This window comes from Syngnathus typhle, linkage group LG2 (assembly GCF_033458585.1).
Source record: "Syngnathus typhle isolate RoL2023-S1 ecotype Sweden linkage group LG2, RoL_Styp_1.0, whole genome shotgun sequence".
Taxonomy (NCBI): Eukaryota; Metazoa; Chordata; class Actinopteri; order Syngnathiformes; family Syngnathidae; genus Syngnathus; species Syngnathus typhle.
The window spans coordinates 28,356,679-28,375,894 of record NC_083739.1 but is presented as its reverse complement, the minus strand read 5'-3'; positions in this window follow the sequence as shown (position 1 = coordinate 28,375,894).

Sequence of the window (19,216 nt, the reverse complement as noted above, 5' to 3'; positions counted from 1 at the left end):
TGCCGAGTTTATCACTGCGCATGAAGAAATGACCACCTCCAACGTTTGGTTTATGTTTTATAAGCATTTTTAATTTTATTGCTTAAATCGCATTTTCTCGGCGAGCTGAGCGCTTTTTCTGAATTGTGCCGCTCCCGTCACTCTGGTTAGGTTGGCATCGAAAAAAACGCTCTCGGGTGCTTTAGAGTGCCGAGTTTATTACTGCGCATTAAGAAATGACCACCTCCAACGTTTGGTTTATGTTTTATAAGCATTTTTAATTTTATTGCTTAAATCGCATTTTCTCGGCGAGCTGAGCGCTTTTTCTGAATTGTGCCGCTCCCGTCACTCTGGTTAGGTTGGCATCGAAAAAAACGCTCTCGGGTGCTTTAGAGTGCCGAGTTATTCACTGCGCATGAAGAAATGACCACCTCCAACGTTTGGTTTATGTTTAATAAGCATTTTTAATTTTATTGCTTAAATCGCATTTTCTCGGCGAGCTGAGCACTTTTTCTGAATTGTGCCGCTCCCGTCACTCTGGTTAGGTTGGCATCGAAAAAAACGCTCTCGGGTGCTTTAGAGTGCCGAGTTTATTACTGCGCATTAAGAAATGACCACCTCCAACGTTTGGTTTATGTTTTATAAGCATTTTTAATTTTATTGCTTAAATCGCATTTTCTCGGCGAGCTGAGCGCTTTTTCTGAATTGTGCCGCTCCCGTCACTCTGGTTAGGTTGGCATCGAAAAAAACGCTCTCGGGTGCTTTAGAGTGCCGAGTTATTCACTGCGCATGAAGAAATGACCACCTCCAACGTTTGGTTTATGTTTAATAAGCATTTTTAATTTTATTGCTTAAATCGCATTTTCTCGGCGAGCTGAGCACTTTTTCTGAATTGTGCCGCTCCCGTCACTCTGGTTAGGTTGGCATCGAAAAAAACGCTCTCGGGTGCTTTAGAGTGCCGAGTTTATTACTGCGCATTAAGAAATGACCACCTCCAACGTTTGGTTTATGTTTTATAAGCATTTTTAATTTTATTGCTTAAATCGCATTTTCTCGGCGAGCTGAGCACTTTTTCTGAATTGTGCCGCTCCCGTCACTCTGGTTAGGTTGGCATCGAAAAAAACGCTCTCGGGTGCTTTAGAGTGCCGAGTTTATCACTGCGCATGAAGAAATGACCACCTCCAACGTTTGGTTTATGTTTTATAAGCATTTTTAATTTTATTGCTTAAATCGCATTTTCTCGGCGAGCTGAGCGCTTTTTCTGAATTGTGCCGCTCCCGTCACTCTGGTTAGGTTGGCATCGAAAAAAACGCTCTCGGGTGCTTTAGAGTGCCGAGTTTATCACTGCGCATGAAGAAATGACCACCTCCAACGTTTGGTTTATGTTTTATAAGCATTTTTAATTTTATTGCTTAAATCGCATTTTCTCGGCGAGCTGAGCGCTTTTTCTGAATTGTGCCGCTCCCGTAACTCTGGTTAGGTTGGCATCGAAAAAAACGCTCTCGGGTGCTTTAGAGTGCCGAGTTTATCACTGCGCATGAAGAAATGACCACTTCCAACGTTTGGTTTATGTTTTATAAGCATTTTTAATTTTATTGCTTAAATCGCATTTTCTCGGCGAGCTGAGCACTTTTTCTGAATTGTGCCGCTCCCGTCACTCTGGTTAGGTTGGCATCGAAAAAAACGCTCTCGGGTGCTCTAGAGTGCCGAGTTTATTACTGCGCATTAAGAAATGACCACCTCCAACGTTTGGTTTATGTTTTATAAGCATTTTTAATTTTATTGCTTAAATCGCATTTTCTCGGCGAGCTGAGCACTTTTTCTGAATTGTGCCGCTCCCGTCACTCTGGTTAGGTTGGCATCGAAAAAAACGCTCTCGGGTGCTTTAGAGTGCCGAGTTTATTACTGCGCATTAAGAAATGACCACCTCCAACGTTTGGTTTATGTTTTATAAGCATTTTTAATTTTATTGCTTAAATCGCATTTTCTCGGCGAGCTGAGCACTTTTTCTGAATTGTGCCGCTCCCGTCACTCTGGTTAGGTTGGCATCGAAAAAAACGCTCTCGGGTGCTTTAGAGTGCCGAGTTATTCACTGCGCATGAAGAAATGACCACCTCCAACGTTTGGTTTATGTTTTATAAGCATTTTTAATTTTATTGCTTAAATCGCATTTTCTCGGCGAGCTGAGCACTTTTTCTGAATTGTGCCGCTCCCCTCACTCTGGTTAGGTTGGCATCGAAAAAAACGCTCTCGGGTGCTTTAGAGTGCCGAGTTTATCACTGCGCATGAAGAAATGACCACCTCCAACGTTTGGTTTATGTTTTATAAGCATTTTTAATTTTATTGCTTAAATCGCATTTTCTCGGCGAGCTGAGCGCTTTTTCTGAATTGTGCCGCTCCCGTCACTCTGGTTAGGTTGGCATCGAAAAAAACGCTCTCGGGTGCTTTAGAGTGCCGAGTTATTCACTGCGCATGAAGAAATGACCACCTCCAATGTTTGGTTTATGTTTAATAAGCATTTTTAATTTTATTGCTTAAATCGCATTTTCTCGGCGAACTGAGCACTTTTTCTGAATTGTGCCGCTCCCGTCACTCTGGTTAGGTTGGCATCGAAAAAAACGCTCTCGGGTGCTTTAGAGTGCCGAGTTTATTACTGCGCATTAAGAAATGACCACCTCCAACGTTTGGTTTATGTTTTATAAGCATTTTTAATTTTATTGCTTAAATCGCATTTTCTCGGCGAGCTGAGCACTTTTTCTGAATTGTGCCGCTCCCGTCACTCTGGTTAGGTTGGCATCGAAAAAAACGCTCTCGGGTGCTTTAGAGTGCCCAGTTATTCACTGCACATGAAGAAATGACCACCTCCAACGTTTGGCTTATGTTTAATAAGCATTTTTAATTTTATTGCTTGAATCGCATTTTCTCGGCGAGCTGAGCACTTTTTCTGAATTGTGCCGCTCCCGTCACTCTGGTTAGGTTGGCATCGAAAAAAACGCTCTCGGGTGCTTTAGAGTGCCGAGTTTATCACTGCGCATGAAGAAATGACCACCTCCAACGTTTGGTTTATGTTTTATAAGCATTTTTAATTTTATTGCTTAAATCGCATTTTCTCGGCGAGCTGAGCACTTTTTCTGAATTGTGCCGCTCCCGTCACTCTGGTTAGGTTGGCATCGAAAAAAACGCTCACGGGTGCTTTAGAGTGCCGAGTTTATTACTGCGCATTAAGAAATGACCACCTCCAACGTTTGGTTTATGTTTTATAAGCATTTTTAATTTTATTGCTTAAATCGCATTTTCTCGGCGAGCTGAGCACTTTTTCTGAATTGTGCCGCTCCCGTCACTCTGGTTAGGTTGGCATCGAAAAAAACTCTCTCGGGTGCTTTAGAGTGCCGAGTTATTCACTGCGCATGAAGAAATGACCACCTCCAACGTTTGGTTTATGTTTTATAAGCATTTTTAATTTTATTGCTTAAATCGCATTTTCTCGGCGAGCTGAGCGCTTTTTCTGAATTGTGCCGCTCCCGTAACTCTGGTTAGGTTGGCATCGAAAAAAACGCTCTCGGGTGCTTTAGAGTGCCGAGTTTATTACTGCGCATTAAGAAATGACCACCTCCAACGTTTGGTTTATGTTTTATAAGCATTTTTAATTTTATTGCTTAAATCGCATTTTCTCGGCGAGCTGAGCACTTTTTCTGAATTGTGCCGCTCCCGTCACTCTGGTTAGGTTGGCATCGAAAAAAAACGCTATCGGGTGCTTTAGAGTGCCGAGTTATTCACTGCGCATGAAGAAATGACCACCTCCAACGTTTGGTTTATGTTTAATAAGCATTTTTAATTTTATTGCTTAAATCGCATTTTCTCGGCGAGCTGAGCACTTTTTCTGAATTGTGCCGCTCCCGTCACTCTGGTTAGGTTGGCATCGAAAAAAACGCTCTCGGGTGCTTTAGAGTGCCGAGTTTATTACTGCGCATTAAGAAATGACCACCTCCAACGTTTGGTTTATGTTTTATAAGCATTTTTAATTTTATTGCTTAAATCGCATTTTCTCGGCGAGCTGAGCACTTTTTCTGAATTGTGCCGCTCCCGTCACTCTGGTTAGGTTGGCATCGAAAAAAACGCTCTCGGGTGCTTTAGAGTGCCGAGTTTATTACTGCGCATTAAGAAATGACCACCTCCAACGTTTGGTTTATGTTTTATAAGCATTTTTAATTTTATTGCTTAAATCGCATTTTCTCGGCGAGCTGAGCGCTTTTTCTGAATTGTGCCGCTCCCGTCACTCTGGTTAGGTTGGCATCGAAAAAAACGCTCTCGGGTGCTTTAGAGTGCTGAGTTTATTACTGCGCATTAAGAAATGACCACCTCCAACGTTTGGTTTATGTTTAATAAGCATTTTTAATTTTATTGCTTAAATCGCATTTTCTCGGCGAGCTGAGCACTTTTTCTGAATTGTGCCGCTCCCGTCACTCTGGTTAGGTTGGCATCGAAAAAAACGCTCTCGGGTGCTTTAGAGTGCCGAGTTTATTACTGCGCATTAAGAAATGACCACCTCCAACGTTTGGTTTATGTTTTATAAGCATTTTTAATTTTATTGCTTAAATCGCATTTTCTCGGCGAGCTGAGCGCTTTTTCTGAATTGTGCCGCTCCCGTCACTCTGGTTAGGTTGGCATCGAAAAAAACGCTCTCGGGTGCTTTAGAGTGCCGAGTTATTCACTGCGCATGAAGAAATGACCACCTCCAACGTTTGGTTTATGTTTAATAAGCATTTTTAATTTTATTGCTTAAATCGCATTTTCTCGGCGAGCTGAGCACTTTTTCTGAATTGTGCCGCTCCCGTCACTCTGGTTAGGTTGGCATCGAAAAAAACGCTCTCGGGTGCTTTAGAGTGCCGAGTTTATTACTGCGCATTAAGAAATGACCACCTCCAACGTTTGGTTTATGTTTTATAAGCATTTTTAATTTTATTGCTTAAATCGCATTTTCTCGGCGAGCTGAGCACTTTTTCTGAATTGTGCCGCTCCCGTCACTCTGGTTAGGTTGGCATCGAAAAAAACGCTCTCGGGTGCTTTAGAGTGCCGAGTTTATCACTGCGCATGAAGAAATGACCACCTCCAACGTTTGGTTTATGTTTTATAAGCATTTTTAATTTTATTGCTTAAATCGCATTTTCTCGGCGAGCTGAGCGCTTTTTCTGAATTGTGCCGCTCCCGTCACTCTGGTTAGGTTGGCATCGAAAAAAACGCTCTCGGGTGCTTTAGAGTGCCGAGTTTATCACTGCGCATGAAGAAATGACCACCTCCAACGTTTGGTTTATGTTTTATAAGCATTTTTAATTTTATTGCTTAAATCGCATTTTCTCGGCGAGCTGAGCGCTTTTTCTGAATTGTGCCGCTCCCGTAACTCTGGTTAGGTTGGCATCGAAAAAAACGCTCTCGGGTGCTTTAGAGTGCCGAGTTTATCACTGCGCATGAAGAAATGACCACTTCCAACGTTTGGTTTATGTTTTATAAGCATTTTTAATTTTATTGCTTAAATCGCATTTTCTCGGCGAGCTGAGCACTTTTTCTGAATTGTGCCGCTCCCGTCACTCTGGTTAGGTTGGCATCGAAAAAAACGCTCTCGGGTGCTTTAGAGTGCCGAGTTTATTACTGCGCATTAAGAAATGACCACCTCCAACGTTTGGTTTATGTTTTATAAGCATTTTTAATTTTATTGCTTAAATCGCATTTTCTCGGCGAGCTGAGCACTTTTTCTGAATTGTGCCGCTCCCGTCACTCTGGTTAGGTTGGCATCGAAAAAAACGCTCTCGGGTGCTTTAGAGTGCCGAGTTATTCACTGCGCATGAAGAAATGACCACCTCCAACGTTTGGTTTATGTTTTATAAGCATTTTTAATTTTATTGCTTAAATCGCATTCTCTCGGCGAGCTGAGCACTTTTTCTGAATTGTGCCGCTCCCGTCACTCTGGTTAGGTTGGCATCGAAAAAAACGCTCTCGGGTGCTTTAGAGTGCCGAGTTTATCACTGCGCATGAAGAAATGACCACCTCCAACGTTTGGTTTATGTTTTATAAGCATTTTTAATTTTATTGCTTAAATCGCATTTTCTCGGCGAGCTGAGCGCTTTTTCTGAATTGTGCCGCTCCCGTCACTCTGGTTAGGTTGGCATCGAAAAAAACGCTCTCGGGTGCTTTAGAGTGCCGAGTTTATCACTGCGCATGAAGAAATGACCACCTCCAACGTTTGGTTTATGTTTTATAAGCATTTTTAATTTTATTGCTTAAATCGCATTTTCTCGGCGAGCTGAGCGCTTTTTCTGAATTGTGCCGCTCCCGTAACTCTGGTTAGGTTGGCATCGAAAAAAACGCTCTCGGGTGCTTTAGAGTGCCGAGTTTATCACTGCGCATGAAGAAATGACCACTTCCAACGTTTGGTTTATGTTTTATAAGCATTTTTAATTTTATTGCTTAAATCGCATTTTCTCGGCGAGCTGAGCACTTTTTCTGAATTGTGCCGCTCCCGTCACTCTGGTTAGGTTGGCATCGAAAAAAACGCTCTCGGGTGCTCTAGAGTGCCGAGTTTATTACTGCGCATTAAGAAATGACCACCTCCAACGTTTGGTTTATGTTTTATAAGCATTTTTAATTTTATTGCTTAAATCGCATTTTCTCGGCGAGCTGAGCACTTTTTCTGAATTGTGCCGCTCCCGTCACTCTGGTTAGGTTGGCATCGAAAAAAACGCTCTCGGGTGCTTTAGAGTGCCGAGTTTATTACTGCGCATTAAGAAATGACCACCTCCAACGTTTGGTTTATGTTTTATAAGCATTTTTAATTTTATTGCTTAAATCGCATTTTCTCGGCGAGCTGAGCACTTTTTCTGAATTGTGCCGCTCCCGTCACTCTGGTTAGGTTGGCATCGAAAAAAACGCTCTCGGGTGCTTTAGAGTGCCGAGTTATTCACTGCGCATGAAGAAATGACCACCTCCAACGTTTGGTTTATGTTTTATAAGCATTTTTAATTTTATTGCTTAAATCGCATTTTCTCGGCGAGCTGAGCACTTTTTCTGAATTGTGCCGCTCCCCTCACTCTGGTTAGGTTGGCATCGAAAAAAACGCTCTCGGGTGCTTTAGAGTGCCGAGTTTATCACTGCGCATGAAGAAATGACCACCTCCAACGTTTGGTTTATGTTTTATAAGCATTTTTAATTTTATTGCTTAAATCGCATTTTCTCGGCGAGCTGAGCGCTTTTTCTGAATTGTGCCGCTCCCGTCACTCTGGTTAGGTTGGCATCGAAAAAAACGCTCTCGGGTGCTTTAGAGTGCCGAGTTATTCACTGCGCATGAAGAAATGACCACCTCCAATGTTTGGTTTATGTTTAATAAGCATTTTTAATTTTATTGCTTAAATCGCATTTTCTCGGCGAGCTGAGCACTTTTTCTGAATTGTGCCGCTCCCGTCACTCTGGTTAGGTTGGCATCGAAAAAAACGCTCTCGGGTGCTTTAGAGTGCCGAGTTTATTACTGCGCATTAAGAAATGACCACCTCCAACGTTTGGTTTATGTTTTATAAGCATTTTTAATTTTATTGCTTAAATCGCATTTTCTCGGCGAGCTGAGCACTTTTTCTGAATTGTGCCGCTCCCGTCACTCTGGTTAGGTTGGCATCGAAAAAAACGCTCTCGGGTGCTTTAGAGTGCCCAGTTATTCACTGCACATGAAGAAATGACCACCTCCAACGTTTGGTTTATGTTTAATAAGCATTTTTAATTTTATTGCTTGAATCGCATTTTCTCGGCGAGCTGAGCACTTTTTCTGAATTGTGCCGCTCCCGTCACTCTGGTTAGGTTGGCATCGAAAAAAACGCTCTCGGGTGCTTTAGAGTGCCGAGTTTATCACTGCGCATGAAGAAATGACCACCTCCAACGTTTGGTTTATGTTTTATAAGCATTTTTAATTTTATTGCTTAAATCGCATTTTCTCGGCGAGCTGAGCACTTTTTCTGAATTGTGCCGCTCCCGTCACTCTGGTTAGGTTGGCATCGAAAAAAACGCTCACGGGTGCTTTAGAGTGCCGAGTTTATTACTGCGCATTAAGAAATGACCACCTCCAACGTTTGGTTTATGTTTTATAAGCATTTTTAATTTTATTGCTTAAATCGCATTTTCTCGGCGAGCTGAGCACTTTTTCTGAATTGTGCCGCTCCCGTCACTCTGGTTAGGTTGGCATCGAAAAAAACTCTCTCGGGTGCTTTAGAGTGCCGAGTTATTCACTGCGCATGAAGAAATGACCACCTCCAACGTTTGGTTTATGTTTTATAAGCATTTTTAATTTTATTGCTTAAATCGCATTTTCTCGGCGAGCTGAGCGCTTTTTCTGAATTGTGCCGCTCCCGTAACTCTGGTTAGGTTGGCATCGAAAAAAACGCTCTCGGGTGCTTTAGAGTGCCGAGTTTATTACTGCGCATTAAGAAATGACCACCTCCAACGTTTGGTTTATGTTTTATAAGCATTTTTAATTTTATTGCTTAAATCGCATTTTCTCGGCGAGCTGAGCACTTTTTCTGAATTGTGCCGCTCCCGTCACTCTGGTTAGGTTGGCATCGAAAAAAACGCTATCGGGTGCTTTAGAGTGCCGAGTTATTCACTGCGCATGAAGAAATGACCACCTCCAACGTTTGGTTTATGTTTAATAAGCATTTTTAATTTTATTGCTTAAATCGCATTTTCTCGGCGAGCTGAGCACTTTTTCTGAATTGTGCCGCTCCCGTCACTCTGGTTAGGTTGGCATCGAAAAAAACGCTCTCGGGTGCTTTAGAGTGCCGAGTTTATTACTGCGCATTAAGAAATGACCACCTCCAACGTTTGGTTTATGTTTTATAAGCATTTTTAATTTTATTGCTTAAATCGCATTTTCTCGGCGAGCTGAGCACTTTTTCTGAATTGTGCCGCTCCCGTCACTCTGGTTAGGTTGGCATCGAAAAAAACGCTCTCGGGTGCTTTAGAGTGCCGAGTTTATTACTGCGCATTAAGAAATGACCACCTCCAACGTTTGGTTTATGTTTTATAAGCATTTTTAATTTTATTGCTTAAATCGCATTTTCTCGGCGAGCTGAGCGCTTTTTCTGAATTGTGCCGCTCCCGTCACTCTGGTTAGGTTGGCATCGAAAAAAACGCTCTCGGGTGCTTTAGAGTGCTGAGTTTATTACTGCGCATTAAGAAATGACCACCTCCAACGTTTGGTTTATGTTTAATAAGCATTTTTAATTTTATTGCTTAAATCGCATTTTCTCGGCGAGCTGAGCACTTTTTCTGAATTGTGCCGCTCCCGTCACTCTGGTTAGGTTGGCATCGAAAAAAACGCTCTCGGGTGCTTTAGAGTGCCGAGTTTATTACTGCGCATTAAGAAATGACCACCTCCAACGTTTGGTTTATGTTTTATAAGCATTTTTAATTTTATTGCTTAAATCGCATTTTCTCGGCGAGCTGAGCGCTTTTTCTGAATTGTGCCGCTCCCGTCACTCTGGTTAGGTTGGCATCGAAAAAAACGCTCTCGGGTGCTTTAGAGTGCCGAGTTATTCACTGCGCATGAAGAAATGACCACCTCCAACGTTTGGTTTATGTTTAATAAGCATTTTTAATTTTATTGCTTAAATCGCATTTTCTCGGCGAGCTGAGCACTTTTTCTGAATTGTGCCGCTCCCGTCACTCTGGTTAGGTTGGCATCGAAAAAAACGCTCTCGGGTGCTTTAGAGTGCCGAGTTTATTACTGCGCATTAAGAAATGACCACCTCCAACGTTTGGTTTATGTTTTATAAGCATTTTTAATTTTATTGCTTAAATCGCATTTTCTCGGCGAGCTGAGCACTTTTTCTGAATTGTGCCGCTCCCGTCACTCTGGTTAGGTTGGCATCGAAAAAAACGCTCTCGGGTGCTTTAGAGTGCCGAGTTTATCACTGCGCATGAAGAAATGACCACCTCCAACGTTTGGTTTATGTTTTATAAGCATTTTTAATTTTATTGCTTAAATCGCATTTTCTCGGCGAGCTGAGCGCTTTTTCTGAATTGTGCCGCTCCCGTCACTCTGGTTAGGTTGGCATCGAAAAAAACGCTCTCGGGTGCTTTAGAGTGCCGAGTTTATCACTGCGCATGAAGAAATGACCACCTCCAACGTTTGGTTTATGTTTTATAAGCATTTTTAATTTTATTGCTTAAATCGCATTTTCTCGGCGAGCTGAGCGCTTTTTCTGAATTGTGCCGCTCCCGTAACTCTGGTTAGGTTGGCATCGAAAAAAACGCTCTCGGGTGCTTTAGAGTGCCGAGTTTATCACTGCGCATGAAGAAATGACCACTTCCAACGTTTGGTTTATGTTTTATAAGCATTTTTAATTTTATTGCTTAAATCGCATTTTCTCGGCGAGCTGAGCACTTTTTCTGAATTGTGCCGCTCCCGTCACTCTGGTTAGGTTGGCATCGAAAAAAACGCTCTCGGGTGCTCTAGAGTGCCGAGTTTATTACTGCGCATTAAGAAATGACCACCTCCAACGTTTGGTTTATGTTTTATAAGCATTTTTAATTTTATTGCTTAAATCGCATTTTCTCGGCGAGCTGAGCACTTTTTCTGAATTGTGCCGCTCCCGTCACTCTGGTTAGGTTGGCATCGAAAAAAACGCTCTCGGGTGCTTTAGAGTGCCGAGTTTATTACTGCGCATTAAGAAATGACCACCTCCAACGTTTGGTTTATGTTTTATAAGCATTTTTAATTTTATTGCTTAAATCGCATTTTCTCGGCGAGCTGAGCACTTTTTCTGAATTGTGCCGCTCCCGTCACTCTGGTTAGGTTGGCATCGAAAAAAACGCTCTCGGGTGCTTTAGAGTGCCGAGTTATTCACTGCGCATGAAGAAATGACCACCTCCAACGTTTGGTTTATGTTTTATAAGCATTTTTAATTTTATTGCTTAAATCGCATTTTCTCGGCGAGCTGAGCACTTTTTCTGAATTGTGCCGCTCCCGTCACTCTGGTTAGGTTGGCATCGAAAAAAACGCTCTCGGGTGCTTTAGAGTGCCGAGTTTATCACTGCGCATGAAGAAATGACCACCTCCAACGTTTGGTTTATGTTTTATAAGCATTTTTAATTTTATTGCTTAAATCGCATTTTCTCGGCGAGCTGAGCGCTTTTTCTGAATTGTGCCGCTCCCGTCACTCTGGTTAGGTTGGCATCGAAAAAAACGCTCTCGGGTGCTTTAGAGTGCCGAGTTATTCACTGCGCATGAAGAAATGACCACCTCCAATGTTTGGTTTATGTTTAATAAGCATTTTTAATTTTATTGCTTAAATCGCATTTTCTCGGCGAGCTGAGCACTTTTTCTGAATTGTGCCGCTCCCGTCACTCTGGTTAGGTTGGCATCGAAAAAAACGCTCTCGGGTGCTTTAGAGTGCCGAGTTTATTACTGCGCATTAAGAAATGACCACCTCCAACGTTTGGTTTATGTTTTATAAGCATTTTTAATTTTATTGCTTAAATCGCATTTTCTCGGCGAGCTGAGCACTTTTTCTGAATTGTGCCGCTCCCGTCACTCTGGTTAGGTTGGCATCGAAAAAAACGCTCTCGGGTGCTTTAGAGTGCCCAGTTATTCACTGCGCATGAAGAAATGACCACCTCCAACGTTTGGTTTATGTTTAATAAGCATTTTTAATTTTATTGCTTGAATCGCATTTTCTCGGCGAGCTGAGCACTTTTTATGAATTGTGCCGCTCCCGTCACTCTGGTTAGGTTGTCATCGAAAAAAACGCTCTCGGGTGCTTTAGAGTGCCGAGTTTATCACTGCGCATGAAGAAATGACCACCTCCAACGTTTGGTTTATGTTTTATAAGCATTTTTAATTTTATTGCTTAAATCGCATTTTCTCGGCGAGCTGAGCACTTTTTCTGAATTGTGCCGCTCCCGTCACTCTGGTTAGGTTGGCATCGAAAAAAACGCTCACGGGTGCTTTAGAGTGCCGAGTTTATTACTGCGCATTAAGAAATGACCACCTCCAACGTTTGGTTTATGTTTTATAAGCATTTTTAATTTTATTGCTTAAATCGCATTTTCTCGGCGAGCTGAGCACTTTTTCTGAATTGTGCCGCTCCCGTCACTCTGGTTAGGTTGGCATCGAAAAAAACGCTCTCGGGTGCTTTAGAGTGCCGAGTTTATTACTGCGCATTAGGAAATGACCACCTCCAACGTTTGGTTTATGTTTTATAAGCATTTTTAATTTTATTGCTTAAATCGCATTTTCTCGGCGAGCTGAGCGCTTTTTCTGAATTGTGCCGCTCCCGTCACTCTGGTTAGGTTGGCATCGAAAAAAACGCTCTCGGGTGCTCTAGAGTGCCGAGTTTATTACTGCGCATTAAGAAATGACCACCTCCAACGTTTGGTTTATGTTTTATAAGCATTTTTAATTTTATTGCTTAAATCGCATTTTCTCGGCGAGCTGAGCACTTTTTCTGAATTGTGCCGCTCCCGTCACTCTGGTTAGGTTGGCATCGAAAAAAACGCTCTCGGGTGCTTTAGAGTGCCGAGTTTATTACTGCGCATGAAGAAATGACCACCTCCAATGTTTGGTTTATGTTTAATAAGCATTTTTAATTTTATTGCTTAAATCGCATTTTCTCGGCGAGCTGAGCGCTTTTTCTGAATTGTGCCGCTCCCGTCACTCTGGTTAGGTTGGCATCGAAAAAAACGCTATCGGGTGCTTTAGAGTGCCGAGTTATTCACTGCGCATGAAGAAATGACCACCTCCAACGTTTGGTTTATGTTTAATAAGCATTTTTAATTTTATTGCTTAAATCGCATTTTCTCGGCGAGCTGAGCACTTTTTCTGAATTGTGCCGCTCCCGTCACTCTGGTTAGGTTGGCATCGAAAAAAACGCTCTCGGGTGCTTTAGAGTGCCGAGTTTATTACTGCGCATTAAGAAATGACCACCTCCAACGTTTGGTTTATGTTTTATAAGCATTTTTAATTTTATTGCTTAAATCGCATTTTCTCGGCGAGCTGAGCACTTTTTCTGAATTGTGCCGCTCCCGTCACTCTGGTTAGGTTGGCATCGAAAAAAACGCTCTCGGGTGCTTTAGAGTGCCGAGTTTATTACTGCGCATTAAGAAATGACCACCTCCAACGTTTGGTTTATGTTTTATAAGCATTTTTAATTTTATTGCTTAAATCGCATTTTCTCGGCGAGCTGAGCGCTTTTTCTGAATTGTGCCGCTCCCGTCACTCTGGTTAGGTTGGCATCGAAAAAAACGCTCTCGGGTGCTCTAGAGTGCCGAGTTTATTACTGCGCATTAAGAAATGACCACCTCCAACGTTTGGTTTATGTTTTATAAGCATTTTTAATTTTATTGCTTAAATCGCATTTTCTCGGCGAGCTGAGCACTTTTTCTGAATTGTGCCGCTCCCGTCACTCTGGTTAGGTTGGCATCGAAAAAAACGCTCTCGGGTGCTTTAGAGTGCCGAGTTTATTACTGCGCATGAAGAAATGACCACCTCCAATGTTTGGTTTATGTTTAATAAGCATTTTTAATTTTATTGCTTAAATCGCATTTTCTCGGCGAGCTGAGCGCTTTTTCTGAATTGTGCCGCTCCCGTCACTCTGGTTAGGTTGGCATCGAAAAAAACGCTCTCGGGTGCTTTAGAGTGCCGAGTTATTCACTGCGCATGAAGAAATGACCACCTCCAACGTTTGGTTTATGTTTAATAAGCATTTTTAATTTTATTGCTTAAATCGCATTTTCTTGGCGAGCTGAGCACTTTTTCTGAATTGTGCCGCTCCCGTCACTCTGGTTAGGTTGGCATCGAAAAAAACGCTCTCGGGTGCTTTAGAGTGCCGAGTTTATTACTGCGCATTAGGAAATGACCACCTCCAACGTTTGGTTTATGTTTTATAAGCATTTTTAATTTTATTGCTTAAATCGCATTTTCTCGGCGAGCTGAGCGCTTTTTCTGAATTGTGCCGCTCCCGTCACTCTGGTTAGGTTGGCATCGAAAAAAACGCTCTCGGGTGCTTTAGAGTGCCGAGTTTATTACTGCGCATTAAGAAATGACCACCTCCAACGTTTGGTTTATGTTTTATAAGCATTTTTAATTTTATTGCTTAAATCGCATTTTCTCGGCGAGCTGAGCACTTTTTCTGAATTGTGCCGCTCCCGTCACTCTGGTTAGGTTGGCATCGAAAAAAACGCTCTCGGGTGCTTTAGAGTGCCGAGTTAATCACTGCGCATGAAGAAATGACCACCTCCAACGTTTGGTTTATGTTTTATAAGCATTTTTAATTTTATTGCTTAAATCGCATTTTCTCGGCGAGCTGAGCACTTTTTCTGAATTGTGCCGCTCCCGTCACTCTGGTTAGGTTGGCATCGAAAAAAACGCTCTCGGGTGCTTTAGAGTGCCGAGTTAATCACTGCGCATGAAGAAATGACCACCTCCAACGTTTGGTTTATGTTTTATAAGCATTTTTAATTTTATTGCTTAAATCGCATTTTCTCGGCGAGCTGAGCGCTTTTTCTGAATTGTGCCGCTCCCGTCACTCTGGTTAGGTTGGCATCGAAAAAAACGCTCTCGGGTGCTTTAGAGTGCCGAGTTATTCACTGCGCATGAAGAAATGACCACCTCCAATGTTTGGTTTATGTTTAATAAGCATTTTTAATTTTATTGCTTAAATCGCATTTTCTCGGCGAGCTGAGCGCTTTTTCTGAATTGTGCCGCTCCCGTCACTCTGGTTAGGTTGGCATCGAAAAAAACGCTCTCGGGTGCTTTAGAGTGCCGAGTTATTCACTGCGCATGAAGAAATGACCACCTCCAACGTTTGGTTTATGTTTAATAAGCATTTTTAATTTTATTGCTTAAATCGCATTTTCTCGGCGAGCTGAGCACTTTTTCTGAATTGTGCCGCTCTCGTCACTCTGGTTAGGTTGGCATCGAAAAAAACGCTCTCGGGTGCTTTAGAGTGCCGAGTTATTCACTGCGCATGAAGAAATGACCACCTCCAACGTTTGGTTTATGTTTTATAAGCATTTTTAATTTTATTGCTTAAATCGCATTTTCTCGGCGAGCTGAGCGCTTTTTCTGAATTGTGCCGCTCCCGTAACTCTGGTTAGGTTGGCATCGAAAAAAACGCTCTCGGGTGCTTTAGAGTGCCGAGTTTATTACTGCGCATTAAGAAATGACCACCTCCAACGTTTGGTTTATGTTTTATAAGCATTTTTAATTTTATTGCTTAAATCGCATTTTCTCGGCGAGCTGAGCACTTTTTCTGAATTGTGCCGCTCCCGTCACTCTGGTTAGGTTGGCATCGAAAAAAACGCTCTCGGGTGCTTTAGAGTGCCGAGTTTATTACTGCGCATTAAGAAATGACCACCTCCAACGTTTGGTTTATGTTTTATAAGCATTTTTAATTTTATTGCTTAAATCGCATTTTCTCGGTCAGCTGAGCACTTTTTCTGAATTGTGCCGCTCCCGTCACTCTGGTTAGGTTGGCATCGAAAAAAACGCTCTCGGGTGCTTTAGAGTGCCGAGTTATTCACTGCGCATGAAGAAATGACCACCTCCAACGTTTGGTTTATGTTTAATAAGCATTTTTAGTTTTATTGCTTAAATCGCATTTTCTCGGCGAGCTGAGCACTTTTTCTGAATTGTGCCGCTCCCGTCACTCTGGTTAGGTTGGCATCGAAAAAAACGCTCTCGGGTGCTTTAGAGTGCCGAGTTTATTACTGCGCATTAAGAAATGACCACCTCCAACGTTTGGTTTATGTTTTATAAGCATTTTTAATTTTATTGCTTAAATCGCATTTTCTCGGCGAGCTGAGCACTTTTTCTGAATTGTGCCGCTCCCGTCACTCTGGTTAGGTTGGCATCGAAATAAACGCTCTCGGGTGCTTTAGAGTGCCGAGTTTATTACTGCGCATTAAGAAATGACCACCTCCAACGTTTGGTTTATGTTTTATAAGCATTTTTAATTTTATTGCTTAAATCGCATTTTCTCGGCGAGCTGAGCACTTTTTCTGAATTGTGCCGCTCCCGTCACTCTGGTTAGGTTGGCATCGAAAAAAACGCTCTCGGGTGCTTTAGAGTGCCGAGTTTATTACTGCGCATTAAGAAATGACCACCTCCAACGTTTGGTTTATGTTTTATAAGCATTTTTAATTTTATTGCTTAAATCGCATTTTCTCGGCGAGCTGAGCACTTTTTCTGAATTGTGCCGCTCCCGTCACTCTGGTTAGGTTGGCATCGAAAAAAACGCTCTCGGGTGCTTTAGAGTGCCGAGTTATTCACTGCGCATGAAGAAATGACCACCTCCAACGTTTGGTTTATGTTTAATAAGCATTTTTAATTTTATTGCTTGAATCGCATTTTCTCGGCGAGCTGAGCACTTTTTCTGAATTGTGCCGCTCCCGTCACTCTGGTTAGGTTGGCATCGAAAAAAACGCTCTCGGGTGCTTTAGAGTGCCGAGTTTATCACTGCGCATGAAGAAATGACCACCTCCAACGTTTGGTTTATGTTTTATAAGCATTTTTAATTTTATTGCTTAAATCGCATTTTCTCGGCGAGCTGAGCGCTTTTTCTGAATTGTGCCGCTCCCGTCACTCTGGTTAGGTTGGCATCGAAAAAAACGCTCTCGGGTGCTTTAGAGTGCCGAGTTTATCACTGCGCATGAAGAAATGACCACCTCCAACGTTTGGTTTATGTTTTATAAGCATTTTTAATTTTATTGCTTAAATCGCATTTTCTCGGCGAGCTGAGCACTTTTTCTGAATTGTGCCGCTCCCGTCACTCTGGTTAGGTTGGCATCGAAAAAAACGCTCTCGGGTGCTTTAGAGTGCCGAGTTTATCACTGCGCATGAAGAAATGACCACCTCCAACGTTTGGTTTATGTTTTATAAGCATTTTTAATTTTATTGCTTAAATCGCATTTTCTCGGCGAGCTGAGCGCTTTTTCTGAATTGTGCCGCTCCCGTCACTCTGGTTAGGTTGGCATCGAAAAAAACGCTCTCGGGTGCTTTAGAGTGCCGAGTTTATTACTGCGCATTAGGAAATGACCACCTCCAACGTTTGGTTTATGTTTTATAAGCATTTTTAATTTTATTGCTTAAATCGCATTTTCTCGGCGAGCTGAGCGCTTTTTCTGAATTGTGCCGCTCCCGTCACTCTGGTTAGGTTGGCATCGAAAAAAACGCTCTCGGGTGCTTTAGAGTGCCGAGTTTATTACTGCGCATTAAGAAATGACCACCTCCAACGTTTGGTTTATGTTTTATAAGCATTTTTAATTTTATTGCTTAAATCGCATTTTCTCGGCGAGCTGAGCACTTTTTCTGAATTGTGCCGCTCCCGTCACTCTGGTTAGGTTGGCATCGAAAAAAACGCTCTCGGGTGCTTTAGAGTGCCGAGTTTATTACTGCGCATTAAGAAATGACCACCTCCAACGTTTGGTTTATGTTTTATAAGCATTTTTAATTTTATTGCTTAAATCGCATTTTCTCGGCGAGCTGAGCACTTTTTCTGAATTGTGCCGCTCCCGTCACTCTGGTTAGGTTGGCATCGAAAAAAACGCTCTCGGGTGCTTTAGAGTGCCGAGTTATTCACTGCGCATGAAGAAATGACCACCTCCAACGTTTGGTTTATGTTTAATAAGCATTTTTAATTTTATTGCTTGAATCGCATTTTCTCGGCGAGCTGAGCACTTTTTCTGAATTGTGCCGCTCCCGTCACTCTGGTTAGGTTGGCATCGAAAAAAACGCTCTCGGGTGCTTTAGAGTGCCGAGTTTATCACTGCGCATGAAGAAATGACCACCTCCAACGTTTGGTTTATGTTTTATAAGCATTTTTAATTTTATTGCTTAAATCGCATTTTCTCGGCGAGCTGAGCGCTTTTTCTGAATTGTGCCGCTCCCGTCACTCTGGTTAGGTTGGCATCGAAAAAAACGCTCTCGGGTGCTTTAGAGTGCCGAGTTTATCACTGCGCATGAAGAAATGACCACCTCCAACGTTTGGTTTATGTTTTATAAGCATTTTTAATTTTATTGCTTAAATCGCATTTTCTCGGCGAGCTGAGCACTTTTTCTGAATTGTGCCGCTCCCGTCACTCTGGTTAGGTTGGCATCGAAAAAAACGCTCTCGGGTGCTTTAGAGTGCCGAGTTTATCACTGCGCATGAAGAAATGACCACCTCCAACGTTTGGTTTATGTTTTATAAGCATTTTTAATTTTATTGCTTAAATCGCATTTTCTCGGCGAGCTGAGCGCTTTTTCTGAATTGTGCCGCTCCCGTCACTCTGGTTAGGTTGGCATCGAAAAAAACGCTCTCGGGTGCTTTAGAGTGCCGAGTTTATTACTGCGCATTAGGAAATGACCACCTCCAACGTTTGGTTTATGTTTTATAAGCATTTTTAATTTTATTGCTTAAATCGCATTTTCTCGGCGAGCTGAGCGCTTTTTCTGAATTGTGCCGCTCCCGTCACTCTGGTTAGGTTGGCATCGAAAAAAACGCTCTCGGGTGCTTTAGAGTGCCGAGTTTATTACTGCGCATTAAGAAATGACCACCTCCAACGTTTGGTTTATGTTTTATAAGCATTTTTAATTTTATTGCTTAAATCGCATTTTCTCGGCGAGCTGAGCACTTTTTCTGAATTGTGCCGCTCCCGTCACTCTGGTTAGGTTGGCATCGAAAAAAACGCTCTCGGGTGCTTTAGAGTGCCGAGTTTATTACTGCGCATTAAGAAATGACCACCTCCAACGTTTGGTTTATGTTTTATAAGCATTTTTAATTTTATTGCTTAAATCGCATTTTCTCGGCGAGCTGAGCACTTTTTCTGAATTGTGCCGCTCCCGTCACTTGGCATCGAAAAAAACGCTCTCGGGTGCTTTAGAGTGCCGAGTTATTCACTGCGCATGAAGAAATGACCACCTCCAACGTTTGGTTTATGTTTTATAAGCATTTTTAATTTTATTGCTTAAATCGCATTTTCTCGGCGAGCTGAGCGCTTTTTCTGAATTGTGCCGCTCCCGTCACTCTGGTTAGGTTGGCATCGAAAAAAACGCTCTCGGGTGCTTTAGAGTGCTGAGTTTATTACTGCGCATTAAGAAATGACCACCTCCAACGTTTGGTTTATGTTTTATAAGCATTTTTAATTTTATTGCTTAAATCGCATTTTCTCGGCGAGCTGAGCGCTTTTTCTGAATTGTGCCGCTCCCGTCACTCTGGTTAGG